Source organism: Periplaneta americana, chromosome 4 (assembly GCF_040183065.1).
Source record: "Periplaneta americana isolate PAMFEO1 chromosome 4, P.americana_PAMFEO1_priV1, whole genome shotgun sequence".
Taxonomy (NCBI): Eukaryota; Metazoa; Arthropoda; class Insecta; order Blattodea; family Blattidae; genus Periplaneta; species Periplaneta americana.
Window position 1 is genome coordinate 186,235,627 of NC_091120.1, and position 19,536 is coordinate 186,255,162.

General features: G+C 33.9%; 2 protein-coding genes across 4 annotated transcripts in view; one reads left to right on the forward strand and one right to left on the reverse strand.

Moving 5' to 3' along the window:
* Ir76b (Ionotropic receptor 76b) overlaps positions 1–18,367 on the reverse strand; it is a 158,201-nt gene extending 139,834 nt beyond the window's left edge. The window contains exon 1 of the mRNA XM_069824517.1: positions 18,280–18,367. The gene's annotated coding sequence lies outside the window, so the exon portion shown is untranslated. The remainder of the gene's footprint in view (positions 1–18,279) is intronic.
* The window catches only part of LOC138698523 (uncharacterized), a 598,444-nt gene that overhangs the window by 451,067 nt on the left and 127,841 nt on the right, over positions 1–19,536 (forward strand). For all 3 annotated transcript variants that reach the window (XM_069824513.1, XM_069824512.1, XM_069824514.1), the window contains one exon: positions 606–716. The gene's annotated coding sequence lies outside the window, so the exon portion shown is untranslated. The remainder of the gene's footprint in view (positions 1–605; positions 717–19,536) is intronic.

A 19,536-nucleotide genomic window follows, 5' to 3' on the forward strand; every position in this document is an offset into this window, starting at 1 on the left:
GTTTTTATGTGATTCGAATTTGATTCTAACAACATTAATATGTATTCCACTATGTTTATTTTTATTTTATGAGGTAAATTTTTATGTAACTACCTCTTTTGATCTCATTATGTACTGTACCTAAATTGTATCAATATGTAATTACTTAATTCTGATCCAGTTTTATGTTCAACTATGTAAGCAAGTTTTAATCCTGGTTGAGTGTAAGAGAAGGTTAAATAAAGCCATTATTATTATTATTATTATTATTATTATTATTATTATTATTATTGTTATCATTATTATTATTATTGTTGTTATTATTATTATTATTATTATTATTATTATTATTATTATTATTATTATTATTATTATTATATTTTTGAAAACTAAGAAATGAGCTTTCAGATGAGGAAAAAACATTATTTACCAAAATTTTGAAGAAATATGACATAGAGTCGATGTATAGGCTACCTTAAATCTAAATTTAACCTAAATTCCAGGCCATGGACGATCATAGGAACCGGAAATCGAATCAGAACCTCATGAAATGTAGTCAGAAGCTCACACCACGAGACCACGAGGCTGGTCATATAAGTAATATAAACTCTTGAATTTATTTACAGAAGTGGAATCCAATCTCAGCTCGTGTTACTGAGCCTGTGAATATCTCCGAGGATGAGAACCGACAGGGAGTGGAGAAAACTTGCAGAATGGGTTCTCATGTCCTACAGTAGGTAAGTGGAGCACGGTAATTATAGCCTCTCGCCCCGGCATGTCGATCCACAGCTTTCCCATCCATCTTTGGCTTAGTAATCTTGAGGTACTGGCCTGCGGTCGTGCAGAATTTCACGAAACTGTGCCCTCGACCTTAAAGGTCAATGACTAACCTTTAATTTCCTTCCCGGTCCGTGAAGAATCTTAATTCGAAAACAGGTTCATTTAATTTGTCTATGCTTTAGGTGGTTTTCAATGCTTGTATTTGCTACTAAGTAATACCCCAGATGCTTGGAATGTTGCTGATGTAGCACAGTTTAATTCCATATCGGAAGTGTAAGATGAAATTCATAAAATCAAATGATAGGATAAAGGACCAGAATAAGTATAATAATAGTACTGTTGTGATCCTCTGATTGGGGTTCTAGCTGATATGTATATCTATTATCAGGCAGTACATCTCACTTGACGATATGTGTCAGAGGTAGAACAATTTATATACATCTGAAGTCTGATTAGTGTAATATGTAGCTAATCAACGACGTATGCAATGGAGGGGAGGAAAGGAGTGGCCACTCTACCTAATTATCTCCTGACCTAGTTGCCTCATAAGTGCTGCTGTATTGGTATCCTTGTGGGGTGCAGACCTGTCTTCGGACAATAAATAACAACAGTACTGTTATAGTGATACTAGCTGAAAGCACCCGGCGTTGTCCGGGTTTTCCTTTCTGCTTCTATTTTTAATTAAACTGGTTATTAAATTTTCGGAAATCTCGGAAACCTAACGATACACAACCAAAACGAATTGTCTTTACTTAGCTTTCCTCGCCCATAAATATGAATCTTTACTTAACGTCACTTAATTAATTAATTAACTTCTTAGCCAAATGCCTGCCAGGGTTAACTCAGTTTAAAACAATTGTAAATCAGGCACCGAAAAGAAAACATTTCATCGTGTGATTGACGTTAAACTGCTGTTTTAAATTTATATATATATATATATATATATATATTCTGGTGTAGTTAAGGCCATTAGGCCTTCTCTTCCACACCTTCAGAAATAGAAATAAAGTAATAGAAAAATCAAACTATAAACAAAGTAAAACCCAACGGAAATATAATTCCTTCTCCTCTTTCTGATCAGTTTCAGCATCGAATCAATATATACATATATAATTTAATTTGTATTGGAAGATTTTTTATCTCTTGACCTCTGTACACCCACTTATATCATACCCAGTTTTTTTAATATAACGTTAAACTATATCTCATAAATTCAGAACATATTATATTAATTCTAATTTTATACACAGAATACAGATACAATATAAACTCGCAATAAGTCATTTTTAACATAAAGACTAATATTCTGAGAATCGTATAGGCCTACCGGTATTTTAGAAATTAAGGGTGCTATTCATAGACATTTCGCAGCACGCGCTACGAGCGTACTAAGCTAGCCCCGACTATCTATTGGTTACTTGTACAGAATTCGAATCATATCCTATCACTAACACTGGTTTATGAATACGAAAAACGCTGATCATCCACCGGAAACCCGCGCTAAAAATGTCTATGAATACGGCCCTATGATATTTTTATTTCCAAAACTCTTAACATACTAAATTTTCAACGTGATTATACAGGTATAATTTCGAAACAACACATTTTCGGATTGCTCAAATTGCAACTGAGCGAGTTGGCTCGTGCATATCTCGTGGGATTCGCATTCGGGAGGTCCGTGGTTCGATTCCCGGATCGATCAACCTGACTGTGGTTTTTCCGTGGTTTTCCACACTTACTTAGGCAATTGCCAGGTTGGAATTTTCATTGCTACAGCCAATTTTCCCTTCCTCTTCCGTGTAGAAAAATAATTTAGATTTTCATATCATATCATTCATCTTTCTCATCTCATTCAATAGCCATATTCAGGTCAAGACGCATGTCTTCATCCGCTTACGGCAGGGGACGTCCTCTCTACAACCGTTCCTGAGTTCCCAGGCTTCCGCAATATCTCTGCCAGGATTCGTTCCTTAAGAGTACTTCCAAGGGCGCTTCGACACCTTGGAAGGGCCGTTGAAATGGATCCTGTGCTGCTTGGTCACTTGGCGGTTTGAGCTTAGAGCGGGGGAGGGTAGGAGACCCCCATTGGGTGAGCGAATGAGGGATCACATGCGGCCGGTGGGCTGGTACACCTCATCCTCATTCATCCCATACACTTCGGGGTGCACAATAGGCCTCAGTATGGCCGACGTGCAAAGAGTCGTCCTAACCCGCGGGTGAACTTCATAAAAAATGGTTTTATAAGTTAAATAAACTGTAACATTTTACACAATTGTTTTTATCCTGCAAAACAATTAAACTACATAATTCAAACATAATTATAAACGATGGAGCGGACTTAAGTCCTTCTTCATTTAGATATAGTTGACTTTATGGTGCGGAAACATGAACCCCTCATAATATAGACTGCAAAGGGATTTTTCAAAGTTACGTTCGGATCAAATTTCTGCACATTTAAAGGAAAAAACTGAAATTCCTTTAGTAATTTATTATCATAATACACTGCTCTCTTAAAATACTGAGTATTCATTGATTCATAGTGTTCTGCCCAAGGGCAGGTCTTCCACTGCAAAGCCAGCATTCTCCAGTATTTTATATTTTCTGCCTTCCTCTTAGTCTCCGCGTATGATCCATATATGAAGAGTCCACTGCAAGAATGATGGATGTCACTTTCTTATCGAAAATGAACCAAGACTGTCAATGCATAGCTTAAGACATATAGAATGTACATAGAGAGTTATATGGCATTAACACTGATAGTCATTGTCCAGTAATGATCGTAAATCACAGTTAAGCTTTGAGCACTAGGCATTTCAAACTTTCAATTGCTTCTCCTGAGAAATGTATTCCAAATGACATCCATCATTCTTGCAGTGGAATCTTCATATCTTAATGTCGTCTATCATCTGATATCTTCTTCTGCCCAGAACTCTTTTCCCGTTCACCATTCCTTCCAGTGCATCCTACAGAAGGCAGTTTCTTATCAACCACTGACCCAGCCAATTCCTTTTTTCTCTTTCTGATCAGTTTCAGCATCATTCTTTCTTCATCCACTCTTTCCAACACAGCTTCGTTTCTTATTCTGTCTGTCCATTTCACACGTTCCATCCTGCTCCATATCCACATTTCAAATGCTTCTATTCGCTCCTCTTCACTTCGTCGTAATGTCCATTTTTCTGCACCGTACAATGCTATACTCCACACAAAGCACTTTACTTGTCTCTTCCTTATTTCTTTTTCCAGAGATCCGCAGAAGATGCTTCTTTTTCTATTGAAAGCTTCCTTTGTCATTGCTATCCTCCTCTTAACTTCCTGGCATCAGCTCATGTTACTGCTTATAGTACACCCCAAGAATTTGAAGCTGTCCACTTGCTCTACTGCCTCATTTAGAATTCGCAAATTTACCTTCTTTATTTTTCTTGTGATAACCATGTTCTTCGTCTAGCTGTCATTTAGCTCCAGTAGCATATACTTTAATATCACCTCCTCTTCTGCTAACAACGCCATATCATCAGCAAAACTGAGCATATTGGGAATTAAATCAATGGTTTTCCCAAAACACACAATGGAATGCCTCATATAAAACAATTTTTATCTCGGAAAGGAAGTAAAAGCGAACAGAATTGCATTAAATGCTTTTTTTAATATCTCAAAGAATAACCACCTGAAATTAATGACATTATTTACTGCTCATCCTGTATAATTTTGCTATCGTCAAATTTAATGATGCAAATTAATCGCGAAAATGATATTGCGTCTTTAAATAATTGATTTAAAGCTTTGATATCGTGTCCCCTGTTATAAGAAAGGGAACATAATGTTTATGTAAGAAATACGCTTGTTCGTGGATTGCCTAAATTGTTTCTGGTTTTCATTAACTATGATATGAAAAACGAAAGAATAAATATCTCAACTTCCTTTCAAGAACCGAATCCATGTACTCTACACCAGTGATTCCCAAACTTTTTCAAGTTGCGACCCACTTTTGGGCAAGACACCCGCTGCCCCCCAATGCCGTACCGGTATTTAATTCCATTCAGGAAAAACAAAATCCTTTTATATTCAAAAACGACAATTTTATTCAAAATCAGTGAATTCCACCCAACTTCTAATGTACCGTACCAGAACTGATTGCTATTTACAGACAGTCCGAATTTGTTGTAATTAATTTGGAAATACAGTAAGTTATAGACTAATTTCGAATTATAATTAATTTGAACGAGCGAAAATTATCACAACTTCCAATGTACCGTTAAATGCAAAACGAGAAATCGGAATAATAATAATAATAATAATAATAATAATAATAATAATAATAATAATAATAATAATAATAATAATAATAATATGCAAAACTATTTTCCAGTTCTCTTTGGTTTCTTAGGTCCGTGTGACTTGCTGATATATTTTTCGAACACTTAAACCACTTTGAGCAATAGTTTGCAAGGTCAAGATGTTGACATAATAAAAGTTATAGATAGCTATCCTCGAGTGATTTATAAGAAAGCTTGATTTCTGGTCTACTTCACTTGATAGCAGTGGCGGTTCCTCGGGGAAGGAAGGGAGGAACGTCCTCCTCACATTTTCTTCTTTTGAAAGTAAATACCAAATAAAATATGTGCCTTGAAATTCGAGGAAGATTCGATAATTTTTAAGTTCACAGCTATAAGAAAAACTCGGTTGATCGAATTTTAAACGACACGCGCTCATGTGCTGTAGAAAACTGTGAGAAAGATGCGAGATTGTCTGTGTGGAGGAAAGGCACTCCATTCCTCCTCTACTGCAGTTAACACACATAGACAACAGCGCACTAGCGGCCAGAGAAAGAGGCAGAGTTTTATACCAAGTAAATGAACGGAAAGGGAGGAGATCCTCCTCTGAATCAGTCATGGGCGGGAAATAGAAACCGACTGGTCGTGCAGCAAGCTCGCTACCGCTGCCATCTAACGATGTTGCATTCAACCGGACTATAATACATCTAGGAGGAGACACAACAAAAACAGTTTTAACGCAACGCTATGAAAGACACCATGTAAACTTTTTTTTTTAAATTATAAATCAAAAATATTATTTATTGCACTTTATATAGGCTACTATTCATGGTTTGAAACTTTCGTGGATATTTGAAATTTAAAGTCGGGTTTATGTAAAACAAAGAGGAAGTAGTTCTACGTAGTTGGTCCCTGAAATTCACTTCTATTCATTGTTTACTAGACAGGGCAACAGCCAAGTTGTCAGTTTTGTACAAATATATTTGAAACTGAAAGTAGGTACTCCAAACTACATCATTTTTAACATAAAAAATTAATCGGCCACCGGCAGCTTTGAACAATAATGATAGTATTACTTTACAAGAACTGACATTCTTCAAAAGTATGTGATACTGAACTTGTAAAATGTTGATGTGGCAACACAGACCACGTGGGTGGGTACAGTGTTCTCGCTTTCCTCAGATTATTTCCCATTCCCATTTCCATTTCCGTAAAACGGTTCCGGTTACGAATTATTAGCTAGTCTCTTCCAACAAGTGTGATGCTGTAGTGTGCTCGAAAAATGCTACGAGGTTGTGAATTTCCTTGTAATTGTTAATTTGTGCAATTATTCAACAATTAATGCAAGTGAAATCATAATATATTTTGGACAATTTAGGAAACTCAGTTTACAAGAACAGATTATTGCTATACAGAAGGGAAGGCCAACCCCAACACTATCTGGTCTTACATGTATGCATGTAGGCTAATTTGTAGCATGTTTCATTCAAGAAGGTGTCATTTAGTGCTGTTAATTTCTTTCCTCCTCTTAAGAAATATGCAGGAGCCGCCACTGCTTGATAGAAATAAATTCTATTCATTACAGTGTATTAAAGAACTCGTGGAAAATTTGTGATAGGCTACAACAAATATTGAGTTTGATTTTGCGGCAATACAGTTAAGACTCACTGAAATATGTACCTATTGATGGAATAGTCAAACTATACTTTTTTCGCAGAGTTTTGACCAGTTTTGGATCGAAAGAATGTAAGAATACCTCGAGATTATAAGAAATTTTTTAAATAATTGGTTAAATGGCGATCTTACTCGTGTTAATTACGTAAGCATGTGCGGCTTACAGCTGTTTCGGTGCTACTTGACACCATCCTCAGAGCCTACTAGATCTCGGCGCTATCTCAACTTCGCTGCCTGTTGTGTGGGTGCGTTCGTGTAATGAAGAGTTGTGTCAAATAGTGTGTGTGTTCTGAAATTGATCTATTTGTTGAGATTAGATTAGTGTGTCTGTAGTGTGTGTGTGTATGTGTGTGTGCGTGCGTGCGTGTGTCGAATATAGAGTTTGAGAAGCTACCATCTCAAAAACAGGCATAGTTACTGCATTAAATATTTTTATGCTCGACCATGCCGAAATGTAGTAATTATACACCTGGTAGCAGACTTTAAATACATGTCATTAAAGTATACCTACTCATTAAAGGTCAGGTCTTTCAGCCAATAACGACTCAGGTTACAACTGTTCAGCCAATGACAGGTCAGCTTTCTACCGTTATAAAACCGCAAGTATCGATTATTCTCGGATGTGCAATCGAAAGAGAATTAGCGGAAAGTCACGGAGGCTGGAAATCCAATACTGTCGCAGAAGGTTATGTTCTGTTACTATAATAATTAGCGTTAATTGTAAATAATATTCAAATAAATTCAATTTGTCATCTCGTTTTTCAATGTCTAATTTAATTTCAATGTTATCTCTGTAGGTTCTTATGGCCTAGCAAGGTCAATGTGGACATCTGTTCCTCGGAAAAAATCAATACTTTCGCGTCTGCGCACATCTCACAACATACGGGACATTGGTCAAGGTCAGATACAAAGAAAATTAATAATATCAAGTTAGAAATATGGTCGAGCATAAAAAGTCGTATGAAACTCGCCTATAATGGTAATTAAGCAGCTCGTATGAAAATTATGAAACTCGCTTGCGCTCGTTGCATAATGTACTATTTTTACAGAGCTACTGAAACATTCCTTTTATTTTTATGTTCAAGATTAAACAATTTCTAAGTACAAAATAAATGTGCTGTTAATAAGGGTTTTTTTGTTTTATTTTGTAAACCGTGTCGCGACTCTCCTCTGCTCTTCACACGACCCCCGAAGGGTCGCGACCCACACTTTGGGAACCGCTGCTCTAGATTAATAAAGACGACGCCGACAAAGTTAAAACACCGTTACAATGTATATACATATGAAATATCAGCTTTCTTGTTTCTCTTAATGGAAAAACATGTCACGGGGTCCATTCAGTGGTAACAGATCATGTATTGCGTGATTCGTGTTACACTAAATGCATTAGACTACTATTACTACATTAAAATAAGTAATTGTTCTGTCGGTACATACACTACTTCCCACACAATGGGAAATGTTAGCAACTAAGCGCTGAACTTGAATCTCAGCGTCAGAACCTTTACTTGTACTTCGTTTCTATGCTTATAATTGTTAACCTATTTAGTAATCATAGATTGAGGTACAGTTCGCGTCACCGTTTTTGGCGTGTGTCCTAGATATATAGTGCTCAGTTTGTGAGCATGTTGCTAGTGCAGCTGAGAATGGTACCACTTTCTATACACGTCACATCAGCCATTTGCCAAACACAGTTGTCAGACAGACTGCGGCAAATGTAAAACACTCGCACTTAACGTTCCCATTACTTATTTCACACGCCAAAAACGGTGACGCGGACTATACTTAACTCTGCCTGGCCTTAACTCTGCTAGGAAAAATAAACCTACTACTATCCTATACACATGTACCCTTGATTTTTAATTTTACTTCAAAAATTTAATTTGTTTTTATTTTTATGTCGTCTGAAAACTTGAACTTTCTAATTTTTTAAATATATAAGTTTTGTCTCTAATATATATATATATATATATATATATATATATATATATATATTATTATGATGTACCGAAGTACATATGATATTTCCGTGCAGATATTCTGCGTCATCATATGATGAAGCAAAATATCTGCACGGAAATATATGTGCTGCGGTACATCTTAATAATATATAACATGCGAAAAATAATCACGTAGGGCCATATTCATAGACATTCTTAGCGCGGGCTTCCGGTGGATGATAAGCGAACTAACGTTTTTCGTATTCATAAACCAGTGTTATCGATATGCTATGATATGAATCCTGTACAAGTAATCAGTCGATAGCCGGGGCTAGTTTAGCACGCTCGTAGCGCGGGCTAGCTAAATGTCTATGAATAGCACCCTTAATGATTTAAGACGGCGCTTACTCCGTCGAATCCCGGCCACCTAGTCACTCTTAACGAGTGCACCTCTGCAAATGTATGGACATTGTGCCACTGTCATACATCTATGACGCAGTGCATGAGGGTATGCCACTAGAGGGAACCCAAGAGGTGGAACTTAAATTGAGAGGATTCGGTCCGACATCGGGATGAGAATCCGGTGTGGCTTAGTGGATAGAGCGTAAACACATAGAGCTGAAGACCCGGGTTCAAATCCCTGTGCCGGAGAGAATTTATCTCCGTTCCACTCACCTTTCATCATCTAAGATATTTGGTTAATTAATTAGCTCAATTTTTATGAAAGGGAGCACCCATTCTTTACACCGGAAGTGCAGTTCTACAAGTGTCAATCCGTCACATTCTGTCAATTTCATGTGTTTTGTCGTGTAATAACAATTCGAATTTGGAGGTAGAGTTTGACTGTATTATTTTTCATATAATCAAGAAGCTATGTGTTACAGTTTTCCGTACCCTCAGGATGTAGGCTCGCGCAAGGAACGATTACCGAAAAACGGTGGTGTGTTACTGTCTGTTTTGACGTGTGTATGTAGGAACGCCGAGGAAGCGATAGATGCGGGCCGATGGAAGTAGGCCTACTGCCTCTTCCAAGAAGATAAACAGATGGGGACATCGCCTGTTATTCAACTTCAGGTATAATAATAATAATAATAATAATAATAATAATAATAATAATAATAATAAACCAATAATAATAATAATAATAATAAACCAATAATAATAATAATAATAATAATAATAAACCAATAATAATAATAATAATGTTTTATTTTCGCTGGCAGAGTTAAGGCCATAAGGCCTTCTCTTCCACTCAACCAGCCTTAATCAATACAATACATAAATTTAAATTACAAATATTTACTCTACACTTAAAAGGTTCTCCAGCAATATTCTTCACTACACATTTATTTAAATTTAGATAAATCTATAAGGTAAAGTAGTAACTTAATTTATGAGCTAATTTAATTCAATGAATTATAATTAACTTAATATTTGAAATAGCTAGTAAAATGATGAAAATTTAATTTAATATAACCTTACTAGGACTATGTTACAGGGAGAATACATATATTTCTATTTCTATAATGAGAATATTAATGTAATTGCCATTAGAGGTTTTGTAAATCTATTTAGAGAAATTAATGATAATAATAATAATAAGAATGGACAGATGTTAGTTTCATTATAAGTAACACATATTAATCAGCAATTCATCTGTTAAGTAAGAATTTATGTAATTTTGACCTAAATGAAGTTATTGTCCAACAACCCCTTATATCACTCGGAAGCGAGTTCCAATTTCTAGTAACTGAAACTGTATAGGATAGGTATATGGTGCACAAAAAAAAATTCCTGTGTTTTATTCATATTTAGACAAAATCCGTCAACATTAAGCCATTTCCTAGCCATAACAACAGTAACTGTTGAAGTAGTAAGCAAATCCTACAAATTTTTGTTAGACGAATATAATGTAGTGTATTCAACAATAGTATAATTACTATAAAAAAAAGTCGCGACGCTGATATTCCCGGCGTGACTCCTCCTCATTGCTTTCGTCATAGAATGTAAAGTCTAGGTAGGTAGTATCGTTCGCCATTTTTGTTCTTTCGTTGCTGAGCTACTGGACGAGGGATCTATTTGCTACACCGTTAAACATTATCATCTCGTAGCTCCTAAATAAACGCACTGTAATTCAGCAAATAATTGAGCGGCAAATAACGTCCTCGTGTGCTTTCTGCGAACGCCAACGAACGAGCCAAAATGGCGGGCGATTATATTAAGTATTTATCGAGCCTTCTTTATCTTCATCAGCGAATCACAAGATGCACACGTTTAAATGTAGCCGACCTGCAACGTGATTGGCTGCCGGAAATAAGAGCGATGAGACTATATTAATATTTATATTAAAAAGCAAAGTCCGTAAAATGAACTATTATAGAAATCAAAGCCACCGGCGTAGCTCAGTTGGCTGAGGCGCTTGCCTGCGGATCCGGAGTTGTGCTCGGGCGTGGGTTCGATTCCTGCTTGGGCTGATTACCTGGTTGGTTTTTTTCTGAGGTTTCTCTTAACCGTAAGGCAAATGTTACGTAATCTATGTCGAATCCCTGGTCTCATTTCGCCAAATACCATGTCGCGATCACCACTTCCTTCGACGCTAAATAACCGAGTAGTTGATACAGCGCCGTTAAATAACCAACTAAAAAAATAGTCCGAATCAATCCTGTAAAGTTCTGAACACTTTACGGATTGAATTTGTCGTAACCACGATAGCACATTATTGAAGTAGCCGCCTTTATAAAATTGATATCTACATTACATTTTAATAAAAAGCAGGTTATGGCGTGCCAATATAACTTCTTCATATAGCCTCCACAACACTAACAACAGGAAATTAACCCTTAAATTGGTAAAACTACATTTCTCACACTAGTTTATTAAACCTTGGCGGACTGTAAAGAAAACAACTATCGCAATGTCCATATTTTATATGTTGTACAATATTATAGTACGGTATCGTGAAATTTTAATTTTCCTACCAACTTTTTTCCTGTTGTTCTATTAAAATTATAGCATACTAGTGGCTTGTGCAGCAAATGCTGCTGCAAACTAAGTTCGTTAGACGTTTAAATAAAATTTTTTTCAGATTTATTTTCAATGAAGAATACTTGTCTTTTTGATAGTTATTTGTTTCCATAATAATGAAACATACTCCCTCTGAATGGATTTTTTAGGCCAAATACTTTTTCTTGAACCTATCAAACTTCAGTTTTTGAGTTTCAACGCGAAAACGCAAGTATCAATGTCAGGACGATAGCAGTAGCTATTTCAGGTCATTGTGGATTGTAGGCAAAAGTTAAAAAAATGTCAGGTTTGCTAAGCTTTCGAACAATAGCATTTTCGTATAGCTGCTGCATGTAGAACTTGAAATGTAGAGCGTAAAATCATTTTACCCTACTAAGAGATCTTGATGAAAAGATCTGGAGACTACAAAATTTTCTAGGCCTCTTATTTTATCAGTAAGTAATACCTTTTTATCTTTCCTTAGGAACTGTAATTTTTGCGCTCTCTCGAGCCAATACTGAATACAATGACACATATCATTATCCACACTACACCGCCATTAAGTATATGAAAAAGACCCAACCCCACTGGGTTAATAAGTATAAAAATATTTGATTTTTAATAACAATAGTATTATCTTATTTAAGTTTTGTAGTTATATTTAGCAGCCACTCAGTAAATTATAGAAATGAAGATCTAAATTAAGATATTCTCTACATTTACTTATATAACCTCAAAACGTTTCACGTTCATGTCATCAATATAGCATCAATATTATGTACAATTAATGAAAAATAGATGCATTATGATATTAACTATAATAATGTTTAATTTCTAATGGTAATAATGTGATCAAACAACCTCAAGTTTCGTAGATTAGAATATCCAATACACAGCTGTACTTACAAAATTATACACTGCAGAATCAGTTTTTAATAACAAATTGAATTGAGCTCTGAATATGTCGGCAATCCTGCAGGTCATGGCCTTCGTGTAAATGCCTATTGTTTATTGTAGTGTGTGTTCTGTTCTGAAAATCAATCAAGTCGGCCATGATTCAATATACTTAGTTCTCAAAATTGACAATAGATGGATTTAGGAAAATAGGAAAATTACGTAGGAAAATTGACATTTCACTGAAAAGTACTACTTTTCCGAAAAAAATTGTATGACAGGCGTGAAAATGAGGGGTCACTCATTAAAATCCGATCAGCCGTTTTCCCGTAATTTCCATTACCAGTTCAAATTATATATATAGACTAGTGGCTTGTGCAGCAAATGCTGCAAACTAAGTTCATTAGACGTTCAAATAAACATTTTGGTAGCGATCACAAACCTACTCGATTAAATCTAAGAAATATGAAATTAATTTTGATGTAGTTTAAAGACGCAGCTAAAATAGGAAGCATAACTCAATTACTACCAAGGAAAATGAGATAATCAGACATGTAAATATCTATATCTCACTGCCATTAAATATATGAAAAAGACCCACACTACTTGATTAATAACTATAAAAGTATTTCAATTTTAATAACAATATTGTTACCTTATGTAAGTTTTATAGTTTTCAGTAACATATATAGCCGTTACTCAAATTGTAGAAATGAAGATCTAATATAAAATATTCTTTCTCTGCGTCTATTTAAAACCCCAAAAGGTTTCGCTTTCATAGTCTATCATCAGTATACCATTATGTGTTGCATTTTAACTATAATAATTAATATTTCATTTTTAATGGTAATAATGTCATCAAACATTATTACGTTTTGTAGTTCTTAATATCCAATACACAGCTGTACTCGGAAAACTACAGACCAGAGAACCAGACCTGTAAATTATTTTTTATACGTTATCAAAAAATTACACAAATGAAGATCGACATATTGGCATTATGATGTGAAAGAATCTGAGCCATCTGAACTTTAACTATGTCAGCAATCCTGTAGGTCATGGCCTTCCCGTAATAGGCTATTGTTTATTGTAGTGTATGTTTTGTTTTATTCTGAAATGCAATTAATTAGTTCTCAAAACTGACAAAATATGGATTTTGTAAAATAGGAAAATGATGTAGGAAAATTGACATTTCACTGAAAACTATTATATATATATAGATATATATATAATTTATATATTATATATATAGATATATATAATTTGAACTGGTAATGGAAATTATGGGAAAACGGCTGAACGGATTTTAATAAATGACCCCTAATTTTGAAGCTTGGAACCTAAAGTTTTTTCGGAAAAGTAATAGTTTTCAGTGAAATGTCAATTTTTCTACATAATTTTCCTATTTTCCAAAATCCATCTGTTGTCAGTTTTGAGAACTAATTTTATTCAATAACGGCCGACTTGATTGAATTTCAGAACAAAACACACACTACAATAAACAATAGGCTATTACACGAAGGCCATGACCTGCAAATTGCCGACATATTTAGAGCTCAATTCAATTTGTTATTAAAAACTGATTCTGCAGTGTATAATTTTGTGAGTACAGCTGTGTATTGGATATTCTAATCTACGAAACTTGAGGTGGTTTTATGACATTATTACCATTAGAAATTAAATATTATTATAGTTAATATTATGATGCATCTATTTTTTCATTAATTGTACATAATATTGATGCTCTATTGATGATATGAAAGTGAAACGTTTTGTGGTTATGTAAGTAAATGTAGAGAATATCTTAATTTAGATCTTCATTTCTATAATTTACTGAGTGGCTGCTATATATAACTACAAAACTTAAGTAAGATAATAATATTGTTATTAAAAATCAAATATTTTTATACTTATTAACCCAGTGGGGTTGGGTATTTTTCATATACTTAATGGCGGTGTAGTGTAGATATTGATATGTGTCATTGTCTTCAGTATTGGCTCGAGAGAGCGCAAAAATTACAGTTCCTAACGAAAGACCAAAAGGTATTACTTACTGATAAAATAAGAGGCCTAGAAAATTTTGTAGTCTCCAGATCATTTCAGCAAGATCTCTTAGTAGGATAAAATGATTTTACGCTGTACATTTCAAGTTCTACACAAAAATGCTATTGTTGAAAGCTTAGCAAACCTGACATTTTTTTTTAACTTTTGCCTACAATCCACAATGACCTGAAATAGCTACTGCTATCGTCCTGACATTGATACTTGCGTTTTCGCGTTGAAACTAAAAAACTGAAGTTGGATAGGTTCAAGAAAAAGTATTTGGCCTAAAAAAATCCATTCAGAGGGAGCATGTTTCATTATTATGGAAGCAAATAACTATCAAAAAGACAAGTATTCTTCATTGAAAATAAATCTGAAAATTTTTTATTTGAACGTCTAACGAACTTAGTTTGCAGCAGTATTTGCTGCACAAGCCACTAGTAGATATAGATATTGAAAGTAAGATTATACTTTAGTTTCATACCACTTTTAGATACAACTTTACTCTTTACGGACTGAGTACAAAAAATACTGAACGCAACGAGTAGGCCTACGTGAAATCTACAGCGGCCTTGTATATTATTAGTCCGTTAAAGATACGTTTCACATACTAGTTAGCGTACATAATAGCCTAAGTATTCTTTATTTACCACAGTCGCTATGAAACCATACACATATAGTGAGATTTCTAATGAACGCCAGTTTACAATTCCATTAAGCTGTGAAATTTATAAAATGAAAAAAAAAAAAAAAAAATATATATATATATATATATATATATTGTGTTTTAAATAATACCTTTTGTGTTTAGTCTAGAAAAGGAAAGTCATTTTTTTACTTTGGGTACATATTGAATGATTTCAAACGCACTTTTTCCAAAAATCTGATTTGTCAGAAAATACGAAAAACTAATGCAGTTAGAATACAAACGGTGATTTCATTACTAAAGTGAAGGCAAATAAATTCTACTTTGACTCCAAATGAGCAGTTTAACACATTCCCTGCAAAATTCTGCACTGAAACATACCTTAATTCCATATTTCATAATTTGGAGAAAATGCAGTTTCATTCTAGGCAAGTTATTTCTGTGTTTCATTTATGTGGCAATTCAAGAAAATAAACTAGATCTATAACTACCTTACACTTTAAGGTGCTGTCAGACATTTACTAATTTCAAAACTCGATTGTCAAATAGACTGGTTAGACTGTGAGCTTTCCTAAAATATAATTTTTCTAATATATGATTTTTATTTTAATACATACTTTTCTTTACTATTTTAGCAATTACTTTGATTCACATTGCCATAAGTGTTTGATTTTTAGAATTACGTGTAACTAAACTCATCTTCATATTCTTATTATTATTATTATTATTATTATTATTATTATTATTATTATTATTATTATTATTATTACTAATGGTATATTATTCCTGTATTTCTGTCATTTTTATATTTGTTATTGTTCTTATACTACTTGAGTGGAAGAGAAGGCTGTTTGACCTGAACTCTGCCAGTAGAAATAAATCTATAAAATAAAATAAATATATCTGAAACATTTCAATACAAGAATCTTCTAGTGGAATAAAACCCATCAATCTAATAATAAATCTGTAGTAGAAATTTTTCTGGTAATTTTCGATTTTCCAAAAATAATTGGTCCTAACATATATAATTAACCGTCCTGAAACCGAAAATCGCTTTTTTGAAAATTTTGTTTGTATGTCTGTCTGGATGTTTGTTACCTTTTCACGCGATAATGGCTGAACCGATTTATATGAAAATTGGAATATAAATTAAGTTAGTTGTAACTTAGATTTTAGGCTATATGATATTCAAAATACGGTACTTTATTTAAAAGAGGGGTTATAAGGAGGCCTGAATTAAATAAATCGAAATATCTCGCTTATTATTGATTTTTGTAAAAAATGTTACATAACAAAAGTTTGTTTAAAATGATTTCCGATAAGTTTTATTCTTTACAAAATTTTGATAGGACTGATATTTAATGAGATAAATGAGTTTTAAAATTAAAATAACGCCATCTAAGACGGTGCAATGAAATAAGAACAAATGACTTCGTCTATAAGGGGCCTTGGACAACAACAATCGAAAGCCATTAAACATATCCTACAGAGGATGTTTCTGTGTTTGTAGGAAGTAATATCCGAAGCTAAATTAACCGATTTGTATAATTAATTATTTCATCATTGGAAAGTGTAGTTTCTCTAGATGGGCAAAATGCTATAATGTTATTACAGTAACTTCTGACTAAATCGAGGACAGGTAAGATTAAAATAGCTTCTTATGCACAGAAAATTTGATAGGCTATTTTGTACATTCGTTTTCTGTATTTCTTAAAATAATATTTATGTACACACTCATTTTAATTTCAGAGAATTAACGAACAACGAGAGTGTATTGATTTAGTATGCAGTAATAGTATGTTAGCTTAGCAATCCATTATTTTATAATTCAAATTTTAACTATGCTCAATTGAATCGTGTTAAAATACACACGATTTATCCTTCTAACAAACACGAATGTTCCCTGGATCAAACATCCTATTTTAATTATGGAATTGTTTATTGTTTATTGTTAATAAAATAACATTGACAGAAATACAATCTTAGTTCTTCCCTGAAGGAGTAAAAAACTTGTGCTCAGGGAGATATCTAAACACAAAGATAAACACAAAGGTAATTATTTGACACAAACTGGGTCAAGAAAATAAAAAAACAATTACAGGAATAAATTAAATTTAAAAATACAATTTCAATTTTAACAATTTAAGTCGTACAAATACATATACATATTAAATCAATATATATTCTTTAAAAATTAAATTCCTAACGCTATTTTTGAAATTCCTGATACAAAAATTTTCCAAATTTGGGTATTTATCAATTATTTTATTGTATAACCTTGGACCAAAGTAGGTACCATGGCTCAGAGATGTGCTTGTGAAACACTTTGGTTCCTCTAGTCGTATAAAATCGGATCTTTTAGTTCCATATTTATGATGATACAATTTGAATTTATTACGATTTCTATGTATAAAGATTAATAAGGCAATATAATAAATCTGTTTAATTTTCAAAACATTAAAATCAGTAAACAAAAGCTCGGATGAGTAATCAATTGGTTTATTAAGGCATATTTTAATAATTCTTTTCTGAATAAGTATTAGTGGAGTGAGATTACAATTACAAGCATTTCCCCACCCTAAAATTCCATACTGGAGAATGGATTGAAATAAAGCTATATAAATGAGACGTAAAATATTAATTGGTAAATATGACCGAAGTATAACAAAGATATAAATTGTTTTACGTAATCTATTGCATAAATGTGTAATATATTTGTTCCATCGTAAGTGTTGGTCGATCGTAATGCCTAAATACTTAACTTCTGAGGATTCGGTTAATATGGGACATTCACAATTTTGAGAAGAACAATCTGAATGATGAATTCTAACGGGTGCAGCGGAGCGCATGGGTACGGCTAGTTTATTAAATAAAGATTTATACTAAATAGCAGTTTTCAGTTACGTATATGTGATACGAATGTCTACTGATTTAATATTTAAAAAGTATTCTTATAAAGTTTACTCAATAATTTTAGAAACAGTTGACTGCGGAAGTATGGCGCCCAATTAAACACACACAAAGAATTGATAATAACGTTAATATTTACATTAGGATCCTGTAATAGTCCAAGCGATTGCACAGAAGGTAGGCAGACAGGCAGGCAGGCACTGAACACTTTGGTGGCTGGATGTAGGTTTCACACTAAACTAGTGTGAGTTGCCGCCCCGGGGCAAACCACCACCCCGCCTGCGCAATCGGCCACCCGCAGTACCCCTCCTCTCGGTGACCTGTGCCCGTGCCCTCATCGTACAAATTATCCATAGCTGACCAGCGCCAGCAGCGGCGTTCTTCACCTTCTGGGCGCTTATCTGACCTCGGCCATCCCAAGACCCGATTGGAGGCCGCAGGAACGGGGGCTAATGCCACAAGCAAATACGGAATTTGGGAACGGTTAACCTTCAGCTTCTAAAACGGGTCGCTTCTATATTTATTTATACAGGGTGTAACAAAAAAAATGTCAAAACTTTAGGGAATATTTCTCACATGTAGAGGATGAAACGGAGCTAAAAGGAACTAAGTCACTTTTCACAACTTTCCAGGAGGAGCAAAAAGTATTCCACTAATAACACAAATATATATATTTTTGTTATAGAACACAAAAGAATATTTAAAAGTCTTAGTTCCTTCTTCCACCGTTCGATGCGCATGACATCCGTTGTTCAAATTGTTGCATAACCCAAAACTGCATATTTTGACTTAGTTCCTTTTAGATCCGACCGATTCAATAATGTTATATAACATGGGTCCGGAAACGTTTTATTTATTTATTTATTTTATTTATTTATTCTTTTATTCATTCATTCATTTACTTATTTATTTATTTATTTACTTACTAGCCGTACCCGTGCGCTCCGCTGTACCTGTTAGAAATAAATATAAAGTAATTACATAATTAAAATAGGCCGTTTGATCCAGGGAACAAATTTTACAACAGCGCAATATAATCTGCTTCGCTCATTAACCAATTTTTTTTGCATTGCATTTATTGCATATATATTTTATTTATTTTAACACGATTCAATAGAGCATAGTTAAAATTTGAATTATAAAATAATGGATTGCTAAGCTAACGTACTATTACTGCATACTAAATCAATACACTCTCGTTGTTCGTTAATTCTCTGAAATTAAAATGAGTGTACATAAATATTATTTTAAGAAATACAGAAAACGAATGTACAAAATAGCCTATCAAATTTTCTGTGCATAAGAAGCTATTTTAATCTTACCTGTCCTCGGTTTACTCGACGTTACTATAATAACATTATAGCATTATGTCATCTAGAGAAACTACACTTTCCAA